The following is a 10,425-nucleotide window of genomic DNA, read 5'->3' as shown; positions in this document are numbered from 1 at the left end:
TTTGCACAGCAAAGGAAACCATAAATAAAACAAAAAAGACAACCTACTGAATGGAGAAAATACTCGCAAATGATGCGACTGGCAAGGGCTTAATTTCCAGAATATACAAACAGCTCATACAACTTAATAACAATAACAAAAAATGACCCAATCCAAAAATGGGCAGAAGACCTAAACAAGCAGTTCTCCAAAGAAGACATACAAAAGGCAAACAGGCACATGAAAAACTGTTCAATATCACTAATTATTAGAAAAATGCAAGTCAAAACTACAATGAGGTAACACCTCACACCAGTCAGGATGGCCATCATTCTAAACTCCGCAAACGATAAATGCTGGAGAAGGTGTGGAGAAAAGGGAACCCTTCTACACTGCTGGTGGGAAAGTAGTTTGGTGCAGCTGTTATGGAAAACAGTATGGAGAATCCTCAGAAAACTAAAAATAGACTTACCATATGATCCAGCAATCCTACTCCTGGGTATATATCGAGAGGGAACTCTAATTCGAAAAGATACATGCACCTCAATGTTCATAGCATCACTATTTACAATAGCCAAGACATGGAAACAACCTTAATGTCCATCAATAGATGACTGGATAAAGAAGTTGTGGAATATACAATGGAATACTACTCAGTCATTAAAAAGTATAAAATAATGCCATTTCCTACAACATGAATGGACTTGGAGATGGTCATTCTAAGTGAAGTAAGCCAGAAAGAGGAAGAAAAACGCCATACCATATCACTTATATGCGGAATCTTAAAAAAAGACACAAATGAATTTATTTATAAAACAGAAACAGACTCACAGACACAGAAAACAAACTCATGGTTGCCAGGAGGGAAAGCGGGTGGGAAGGGATAGATTGAGAGTTTGAGATTTGCAGATACTATTATATAAAAAATAGATAACAACAACTTTATACTGTATAGTACAGAGAACTATATTCAACATCTTGTAGTAACCTATAATGAAAAAGAGTATGAAAAGGAATATATATATGTATATGTATGACTGAAACATTATGCTGTGCACCAGAAATTGACACACTGTAAACTGACTATACTTCATTGAAAAAATAATAATATATTACTGCAAAATCATATTAATTTAGGAAAAGTGCTATTCTTCCATTATATGAGAAATTTTGTAAGATTACAGGTATGAGGCATCAACCTTTTCTAAAGGATGAGTTGGGGAAAAACTTTGCTTTATATTTGAACATACATAATACTTTTCTCAATTTGGGAATTCTACTTCAACCATTCTTAGCTTTTAAAATCATTTTCATAAGTTTTTCTCTTTTTTAAGTTTTATATTGATTAGAAAAGTCTTCAATACTTATTTAACAAATATTAGCAACCTTTTTGCAGTATCGTTCAGAAAAAACAATAATACAAGATAAGCATATGTTTTGAGAAAAGTTAGAAAACTGCTTATTTATTCCTATTCTTTTCCCCAAAACTAAGCTTTAAACCTGCCACAGCATCTCATGGTAGGATATATACAAATATATATATATTTTTTAATTTTAAGGTTTTCTTTTTTTTTTTCAGAGAAGAAGCCAGCACGATCAGCCCACCTGGCAGGAAACCCTTATACTCATCAACAGGAAAACATGGTGTATGTGTGTTAGGGGAGGATCCTTCTTAGGCAGTGAATGCACTACAGCCTCAGACTACCTCATGCCTGGTCACTGCCAGTCACTTAAGGCTGTCCTGTTTGGAAGGACCAAGTATGGATCCCCTGAACAGGAGGAAAACCTTGCAACTTTTCCTTTGCCCTCATTACCAATGGTCAGGGCATGGACAGCCTGTAATCTCTTCCAGCACGGGCAGTAAAGGACACAGAACTGCTAAAATTGGAGACCAGGGTCAGAAGACCACAGCTGTCGCAGAACCTACTCTCATTCTCCTCTTTTAAAGTCTCACAAAAGCCAGCACTGAGCCAGGCACAGAGGGCACTCAACAGACACCAGGTGCCAGGAGGCATCTGAAAGGTGGGGGCAGGGAGGAGGTGTGGGAAAGCTCCAGAATTTGAAAGGGACAGGATGAACCCTTAAACACGGGGAAACACTTTCAGCAATTCCTCTCCCCGCACTACCAAGGACCAGTGCACAGGCAGCCCACGATCTCTTTCGAATGCAGGGGAGTAGGGTATATTTTTAATGGTCATTGGGTTTGTCTCTCTAATGATGAAGGTAATAAAAATCATGCTGGGACCACTCGCTAATATTTTGAACAAATGATAAGTGATAAAGCTAGAGCCATTCCTCCTTTTACCAAAATAAATTACAGATAACCAAATAACTCAGAAGCCATAGAAAAAATTTAATGTGACTACATAAAAATGAAACACATGTGTGTGAAAAAAATACACAAGCAAAACTGGAAGGTAAATAACGTACAAAGAAAAAAGTCTCGATACAACACTGTAATTTGACTATACTTCAATAAAAAAATATTTTTTAAAAAAGTTTCAATTCCCAGGACAAGCTAACTTTCCTAATTTACAGAAAGTGCAGACAAATCAGTAAGAAAAAGATTAGCAAGCCAATAGTAAAACTGGGTCAAAAACATGACTACTTTCAGAACTATAAACAGCCAATAAACATATTTTATTCAATAAACATATTAATAAAAGTGCAGCTTCTTTCATAGTTATAAAACTGCTAATCACTCAAAGGAAGATAAATTGTTCACCTCTCAGAGAAGAAAAATTTCTAGTTTGATAATACCCAATGCTAGAGCAGAAGTGAGGAAGTAAACACCTTCATACATTGTCAGGTAAGAGTGTAAATTGGTACAATTTGGCAATTTGGTGGTACTTATCAACTTTTATGAAGCATATATCTTGTTGACTGGACAATTTTTCTCTACAAATTTACCCTGTGGATTTACAACAAAATATATTCAAGGCGGTCATTGTAAAATTCTTTGCAACAGAAAAAAAATTGGAAGCAACCAAAATGCCCCTTGACTGGGTGGAGAAGAGATTAGTACATGAATAAATTATGGTATTTGTGGAATGAACTGCTTTACAGCCATTAAAAAGAGATTAAGATAGCTCTTTTTGTGCGGTATGGAAAGACTTCTAAGATGGATTATCAAATGAAGCAGGAAGGTTGAAAAGAGGATGATAGCATTACTCTTTTGTGTACTTTTTAATAACTTTTGTACTTATTGAAAAAACCGTATATAAGTGGATCCATGCATTTCAAACTCGTGTTGTTTAAGTGTCAACTGTATGTACATTTACATAAAGATTTGTTTCTTTAAAAACCATACAGGTATTTTCCATTTTAGGGAGGGAGCTGGGCAAGTGCAGAAGAGAGGCTTTTAGTTTCAGTTTATATCTTTCTGAACTATTTATATGAAGTTAATAGTCATCCCATCACTTTTGTTCTGTTTTTTATACATTTTGGTACACCTTTTTTTTTAATTTAATTGATGTATAGTCAGTTTACAATGTTATGTTAATTTCTGGTGTACAGCATAGTAATTCAGTTATAAGCATATATACCTTTTCATATTCTTTTTCATTATAGGCTATTACAAGGTATTAAGTATAGCTCCTCCAGGCTATACAGTAGGACCTTGTTGTCTGGTATCTTTCTTAAAAGAGCAAATACAATTTGTTTTATTCACTGGTTGAAAAAAAAAACCCTAAAAAAAATACATATTACAAAATATATCGTATACGTCACACAGAACTACTAAAACGAAGTCTGCACCTGAGAACGCTGCAAGCCCGACCTCCGAATCCACGGGACCCGGAAAACAGCCCAGTCTCCTCCCGCCGAGAGGCGTTGCCAGTCGGTGAACTACAACTCCTATAAGGCATCGCGGAAACTGCCGGGCAACCGCGGACGTCCCAGTTACTTCCGGCCTCCAGGAAACCTCTCCGGAAGTGCCTTTCTTTAACAGCAAGTGTCATAGAGTTTAAGCGGGAAGGAAAAATAAACTGCAACTCAGCTCAAATGAAAAGGAGAAAAGCTGAAAGGTAAGAGTCTACAAGCCCCAGAAGCTCTGAGCGAGGACAGAAATGAGGCAGCCGGTAGGTGGGCTCCACGCGGCCTCCCCCAGAGTCCTCAGACATGCAGCTCCCCTGCCTTTCCGTTTTGCTTCCAGTCTCGCTCCAAGTTCTCTAGTGGGATAGCAAATTGGCACCTTACCCTTGCTGTTCTTCGGAACCCGAGGCTCCAAGGCTCCAAAGCGAAAGCTTCAGAAACTCCCTGCAGCCATTCATTCTGATTTCACACTGCACAGGCCCCCGCTAGCCCACTTAGGCTGAGATCCTGGACACCAGCTGTGTTCTCTGATAAAAAGGCATTGGTTCAGATTTAGCTCCTACCTCTTAACTTATTTTCCTCAGAATCTCCTGCTCCGTTCCAGCATAAGATCCGATGGAAAGAACCTGTCAAGACCTTAGCCTCCCTATGTTACAGTCCCTCCCTGGCTGCCAGAGCAAAACATCATTCTGAGACAAGAACAGGATATGTTTAAAAAAAAAAAAAAAAAAGAGGGGAGAGGGTAGTGCTCAAGTGGTAGAACGCATGCTTAGCATGCACGAGGTCCTGGGCTCGATCTCCAGTACCTCCTCTAAAAATACATGGATAAATAAACCTACAGCCCCAAAAAAAGAAAAGAAAAAGGAGTCTTGGTGTTAAGTTAGACATAAAATAGAATTTGTAAATGATTCCTTAAAGGCTGTTGAATCACTAAAGTTTTAATCAAGCACAACGAGAAATGCTAGTAACCCCTTTGTTAATGTTTGAGGATATCCATGGTCGGGGGCAGCGGGTATATGCGAATTCTATGCTCAATTTGGCTGTGAACCTAAAATCACTCTAAAAATTGTTTGTTAATCTTTGAGAATAACAGGAAATATAGTCACGATTATTGAGCCCCTACTCTATGCCATTGGTAAAGCTAGCATTTGAACCCTACTGTTTCTGATTCCAAAGCTCATAGTGAAGAAAATGCATAAAAAACGCTACATAAAATTACCTGGCCAGAATTTTGGCATATCATAAACTGCACTCGACAAGGCTGTTAAGAGACCTGATTATTAGCATCAACTCTCCCCTACCTCCTTGTTGAGCCACACTTCCTTGATTTGTGAAGGAGGCTATCAGACCAGAGCAATGATTGTCAAACTTAAAAGTGTACACGAATCACCTGGTGATTTGGGGAAGATGCAACTTCTGCATAAGGAATTCTGGGTGAGGTCTGGGATTCTGCATTTCTGACAAGCCCCCGGTTGAAGTCCCTGTTAATCCAAGGACCACACTTGGAATAGCAAAGGACAGGATGACTCTAAGATCCTTTCAAGCTCTAACACTCACAGTGGATCATTCTTTCCCCCTCTAATCTTAGCACCTTTACTCTTAAGGAAATATTAAAGGCTCTGTCAAAAAGGAGATTGACTGAAGTAAAGATTCCTATCTGAAGCCAAATAAATAACTTTTTTTAAACTATAAAAATAATGTCTCTGGAAAGACACACAAGAAATCCATGAGTAGTTGCCTTCAGGGAGGTGGACTTAATGGCCTGAATGTAGGAATGGGAGGTAAACTTTATACTTCTATACCTTTTGCATTTTTACTGTGTGTGTGTATATTTTCTCTTTAAAAGATAATTCATTTTTTTTGCTCAGATAATTCATTTTTAATGATCATATAAAAGTGGTTAATATGCCATTTGTTAGTAAAAGAAAGTCACCAAGTTATTAGTTTGGGCCTCCTATTACTATAACATTTCTTTTAGACAACAAAATTCCTTGAACAGTCACTTGATTATGTTTGGGAAATAAGCATGTAAATATCTCTCTGACATTTTAGCTTTTTCCCCTTCTCAAATAGAATTACATTGGAGTATATTGGTAATATAGTAGTCAAATCAGATATGATGGTAGTTTTAGGAAAATAGTGACTTAAGGGTATGCAACTGGGCCAAATAATTCATGAGATAACTTCTGGCAGTAAGATCTGTGATTCTCCAGTCCTATGAGTCCTGATTCTTAGAACCTAGACCAGTGATCCTCTACTCTGACTATGCATTAAAATCACCTGCTGAATGACTATATATATATATATATATATACACACATATATATATATACACACACACACACATACACACACACACACATAAACATGTATATACATATTTGTATATACATACAGACACACATACTGGTGCCAGGACCCTCCTGTAAACCAATTAAAATGGAGTCTCTAGGGGTGGAGCATGGGTATTTTTTTAAAAGCTTCCCCCAGTAATTATAATGTGCACCAAGGTATGGCCTAGAGCAAGGATATTAATCTGATACATGAATGAAATAAAAACAAGAAACTTTTAATGAATACTTTCTGTATCCTAGGCCCCATCATCCTCTTTGGAAAATTCAGAGAATCCATTTGATTCAGTGATAAATTCACAGTTACTATATGATTCTGTGAAAGCCCAAGCTTGCCAGATGAATGTTTGCCAAAAGGAAGTGAAATCTAAATATAAACTAATACTCCTAAACAGCTTCATGGCTCAGCAAAAATCTTTCAGCACTGTATGTGCCTGGCACTGTGAGAGATATAAAAGAAATCTGTTTTAGTGTTTCCTCACAAGAAATTTGCATTGTAATTAAAAAGACAAGACTGAACTTGTGACCCTCTGATCAAATCAGTTCTACCAAACCATGTTCCTAAAATGTTGTGAATTGGTTGGCATTCTAAAATTGGGAGGTTTTGCATAAAACTCCGAGCTTCTGCATCCTCTTGAGAAATTGGAAGATCTGACAGTTTGAGGTTCATGAGCCATTCCCAATGGCAGCATTTGTCTGGAGCTGAGCTGGGAATCCCCCTTTAGATGAGGCCTGTGCTGTTGAGTTTGTCACAGTGTCCTAACTCCCTGTTGCTCTCTGATACTGATGTCAGCTGCCAGGCATTTACCACTTATATTTTTACGATAAAGTCCAGAGGAAAGTAAAATATTTTTTGATCCTTACTTTTATCAAATGTAGAATAACAGAAGATAGAGCAAGATATATAAGACATATTCCTTTGAGAAAATAAAGACTGAAAACAAAAAAATAACCAAAAAATGTTTTTAATTATAAAAATATATAAATATAAATAAAAATTTTTAAAAATTCAAGAAAGACAATTATATCAGATTCTCTGTGCTTACATCCTAGTCCCTGTATGCACCTGAATCTATGACCCATGATCTACACTGTTTATATATTCAATATCTATCCAAATAAAAAACTATATGGCTAAATGCAAGCAGTCTAAAATCATACAGGGATTCTATTCCAAGCTACCAACTCACCGGCCCTGATCCTACTTTATGGCCCCTGTGCCTCAGGTTGACCTCCATCTATACAAAGGGGGTGGTAACAGTACCACCTCACAAGGTTGATTTGAGGATTGAACATGATAACATTAGTTAACGTGGTATCTGGTACCCAGTGACAGCCCTCTAAATGTCAGCTATTTTTATCCTGTTCACGAAATGCCAAGGGATGATTTAAGGAGGAGGCAAAGTGAGCTGTTGGGGAAGCTATTGTAGAAGAGGTGAACTGACTAAGAGGAGTGGAAGATGTAGCTTGTCCAGGTGGAGAAAAGACAGGGCAGTAAAGACCTGAGCAAGGGCTCAGAGAAGTGGTGAATGGGGCCTGGATATCTAAGCCTTACAATTGTAAGACAACTGCACTGGAGTTTTCCTCAGGTTTTAATTTTAAAATCTAAAGACTTTACTGGCCCCTGCTTCATGATACACAGTAAGTGACTGTAACAATCACTACATTGATTTTTGGTTTTCCCCACCCACCATTTGGCAAGGATTACACGATTTCAAGAATTCAAACTCTTGAGTATTTCAGAGTTCCATTAAAGATAATTTTAGCTCTCACAATGGGATGCTTGTGCTTGGACACAGCCACCAGCACTACCTCATGACTGCCACTAGGGGGACTAGAACCAAAGGAATCATCATGCTTCTGGGTACAGTATTCCTTTTCCTAAATTCTTACCCAACACTCCATGTTAAATTCTTTTCTCCTTTGATGCATATTTATTATGTGTTTTTAAATATTTTAAAAAATCCAAATACTACTGGAAAATAGGAAATTAAAGAGTCCTATTAACCATCATCCCTACAAAATAGCCACTTATGTTGGTAAGATTCTTGTGTGTCCTTCCAGATATTTTCAATTTACATATAAACATGTGTATTATTCTTTTATTTAAACCCATTATTTGTCCCCTGACTACCACTCTGACTTTATCTCCTACCATTCTTTGCCTGCTATGAAGACTATATTCTAGATCTTCAAACTTGCCAACCTGTTCCAGCCTCAGGACCTTTGTGCTCACTACATCATCTTCCTAGACCACTCTCTTCTCAAGTTATCCTCATTCAGTATCAGTTCATATGTCACTTCCTCAGAGAGGTGTTTTGTGACACCCATCAAGTAACTATTCCCCAGCCCAAGTCACTCTGCATCACCATGTTTTACTTTCTCCTATCACGATTTGAAATTACCTTGTTTTTGTGCTACTCACTACTAAAATGTAATCTCCGTGATAGCAGGAACTTTGGCTGCCTTATTTGATTCCATATCACTAGTATGTAGAACATAAATTAGGGACCCAAAAGTACTGTTAGTTGAATAAATAAATGAAAGAGTGCTGTACATACTATTCTGCAACTTTTTTTTCACTTAATGTATCTTGTACAAGTTGTATTTTATTTAGTGTGGATAAGCTTTATTTTATTTCATTCATATTCTTAATTTTTTTAATTTGTCAATTACAATGTGTCGATTTCTGGTGTACAGCATAATTTCCCAGTCATGCATATATATATACTAATTTTTAAATTTAATTTCTTTTAGGTTAGATATTCAGAAGCCTCAGAAATAATGTAAAAAAATATTCAGTGAAAAGTCTCACTTCCACTTCTATCCACCATCTACTTAGTTCCCACTCAACCAGGTAACCATTTATATTACTTTATTGTGCATTCTTTATACAAATATACACATACATCTATATTTTATTCTTATGTCTTCTCTTTTTTCACAAAACAGTAGTGTGTTACTTATATTGTTACTTATATTGTTACTTATTATACCTTCATTCTTGGCTGCATGTTATTCATAATTTATATGGATTTATAATTTATTTTGTTCAATTCTCTATTAATTGACTTTTGGTTATTTTCAATTTTTATTATTGTAATCAATGTTGCAATAATCATTTTTATGCTTGATGATGAACAATGGAATAAATTCCTGAAAGTGAAATGACTTAATCAAAAGATACATGTATATTAGGTTGAGAAAGATCTTAACAAATTTCCCTCTAAGAGAGTTGCCTCAATTTCTGTTCCCACTAGCAGTGTACAAGGGCACCAACTTTTCCACACACCCTCTCCAAGTCCTAAATTTTATAGACTTGAAAATGTTTGTCAATCTGATGGATGAAAAACATTGTTTTTATTTTCATTTCTGTAAATATGAATGAAGTTGAATACTTTTTCATATTTTAAAAATAGCCTTATTGATATATGTCATATACCATATACTTCACCCATTTAAAGTATATAAGTTAATGGTTTTTAGTATATTTACAACATCAGCACAATTGTACAGATGTGCAACCATCACTACAATTTTAGAACATTTACATCACCTCAAAAAGAAACCTATACCCTTTCAATATCACTCCTCTATCCCCCTGTTACCCTCAGCCCTATGAAACCACGAATCTACTTTCTGTCTCTATAGATTTGCCTTTTCTGGATATTACATATGAATGGAATTATATAATATATATAGTGGGTTTTTTTGTGACAGGCTTCTTTCACTTAACTAGATTTCAAGATTCATTCATGTAGCATGCATTGGTACTTCATTCCTTTTGATGGGCAAATAATATTCCACTATATGGATATGAATTTTAAAATCCATATTGTCAGTTGATGGACATTTGTGCTGTTTCCAGCGTGTTTTTTTTTTTAACAACATAAAATTTTACAGTAGGCAAGGGCCTTAGAATTATGAAGATGAGACAACACTTAGCAAACAGTCTCCTTAATTACTATAACTAAGAGTCCGTTCTGATGGGTAAAACATTAGGCTAGGAAGCACAACACTAAAAACACCACCCTTGCCACAGGAGGGTTTTCTGTGTAATTTTAATGTTTTTCTTCTTTGAGTCTTAGTTTCTGTATTAGTCAGTTCAGACTGCCATAACAAAATACCATACACTGGGTGGCTTAAACAACAGGAATTTATTTCTCATAGTTCTGGAAGCTGGAAAGTCTATGATCAAGGTGTCAGCCAATTTGGTTCCCTGGTAAGGGACTTTCTTCTGGCTTGCAGATGACCACCTTCTCACTGACCTCACATGGCAGAG

General features: G+C 36.5%; 1 protein-coding gene and 1 non-coding gene across 2 annotated transcripts in view; one reads left to right on the top strand and one right to left on the bottom strand.

The window, feature by feature from the left end:
* Positions 1-2,019: 2,019 nt before the first annotated feature.
* On the bottom strand, positions 2,020-2,151 carry LOC116156106 (small nucleolar RNA SNORA71). The gene has a single exon (XR_004139971.1). It is a non-coding gene; the product is annotated as a small nucleolar RNA SNORA71 (small nucleolar RNA).
* A 1,760-nt stretch (positions 2,152-3,911) lies between these two features.
* SIRT1 (sirtuin 1) overlaps positions 3,912-10,425 on the top strand; it is a 60,444-nt gene continuing 53,930 nt past the window's right edge. Inside the window, exons 1-2 of the mRNA XM_064488124.1 lie at positions 3,912-4,004; positions 8,901-9,000. The gene's annotated coding sequence lies outside the window, so the exon portion shown is untranslated. The remainder of the gene's footprint in view (positions 4,005-8,900; positions 9,001-10,425) is intronic.

The sequence above is a fragment of the Camelus dromedarius genome, chromosome 8 (genome assembly GCF_036321535.1).
Source record: "Camelus dromedarius isolate mCamDro1 chromosome 8, mCamDro1.pat, whole genome shotgun sequence".
In the NCBI taxonomy this organism is placed as follows: Eukaryota; Metazoa; Chordata; class Mammalia; order Artiodactyla; family Camelidae; genus Camelus; species Camelus dromedarius.
Note: the sequence above shows the minus strand (reverse complement) of the source record. Positions and strands in the feature narration are given on the sequence as shown.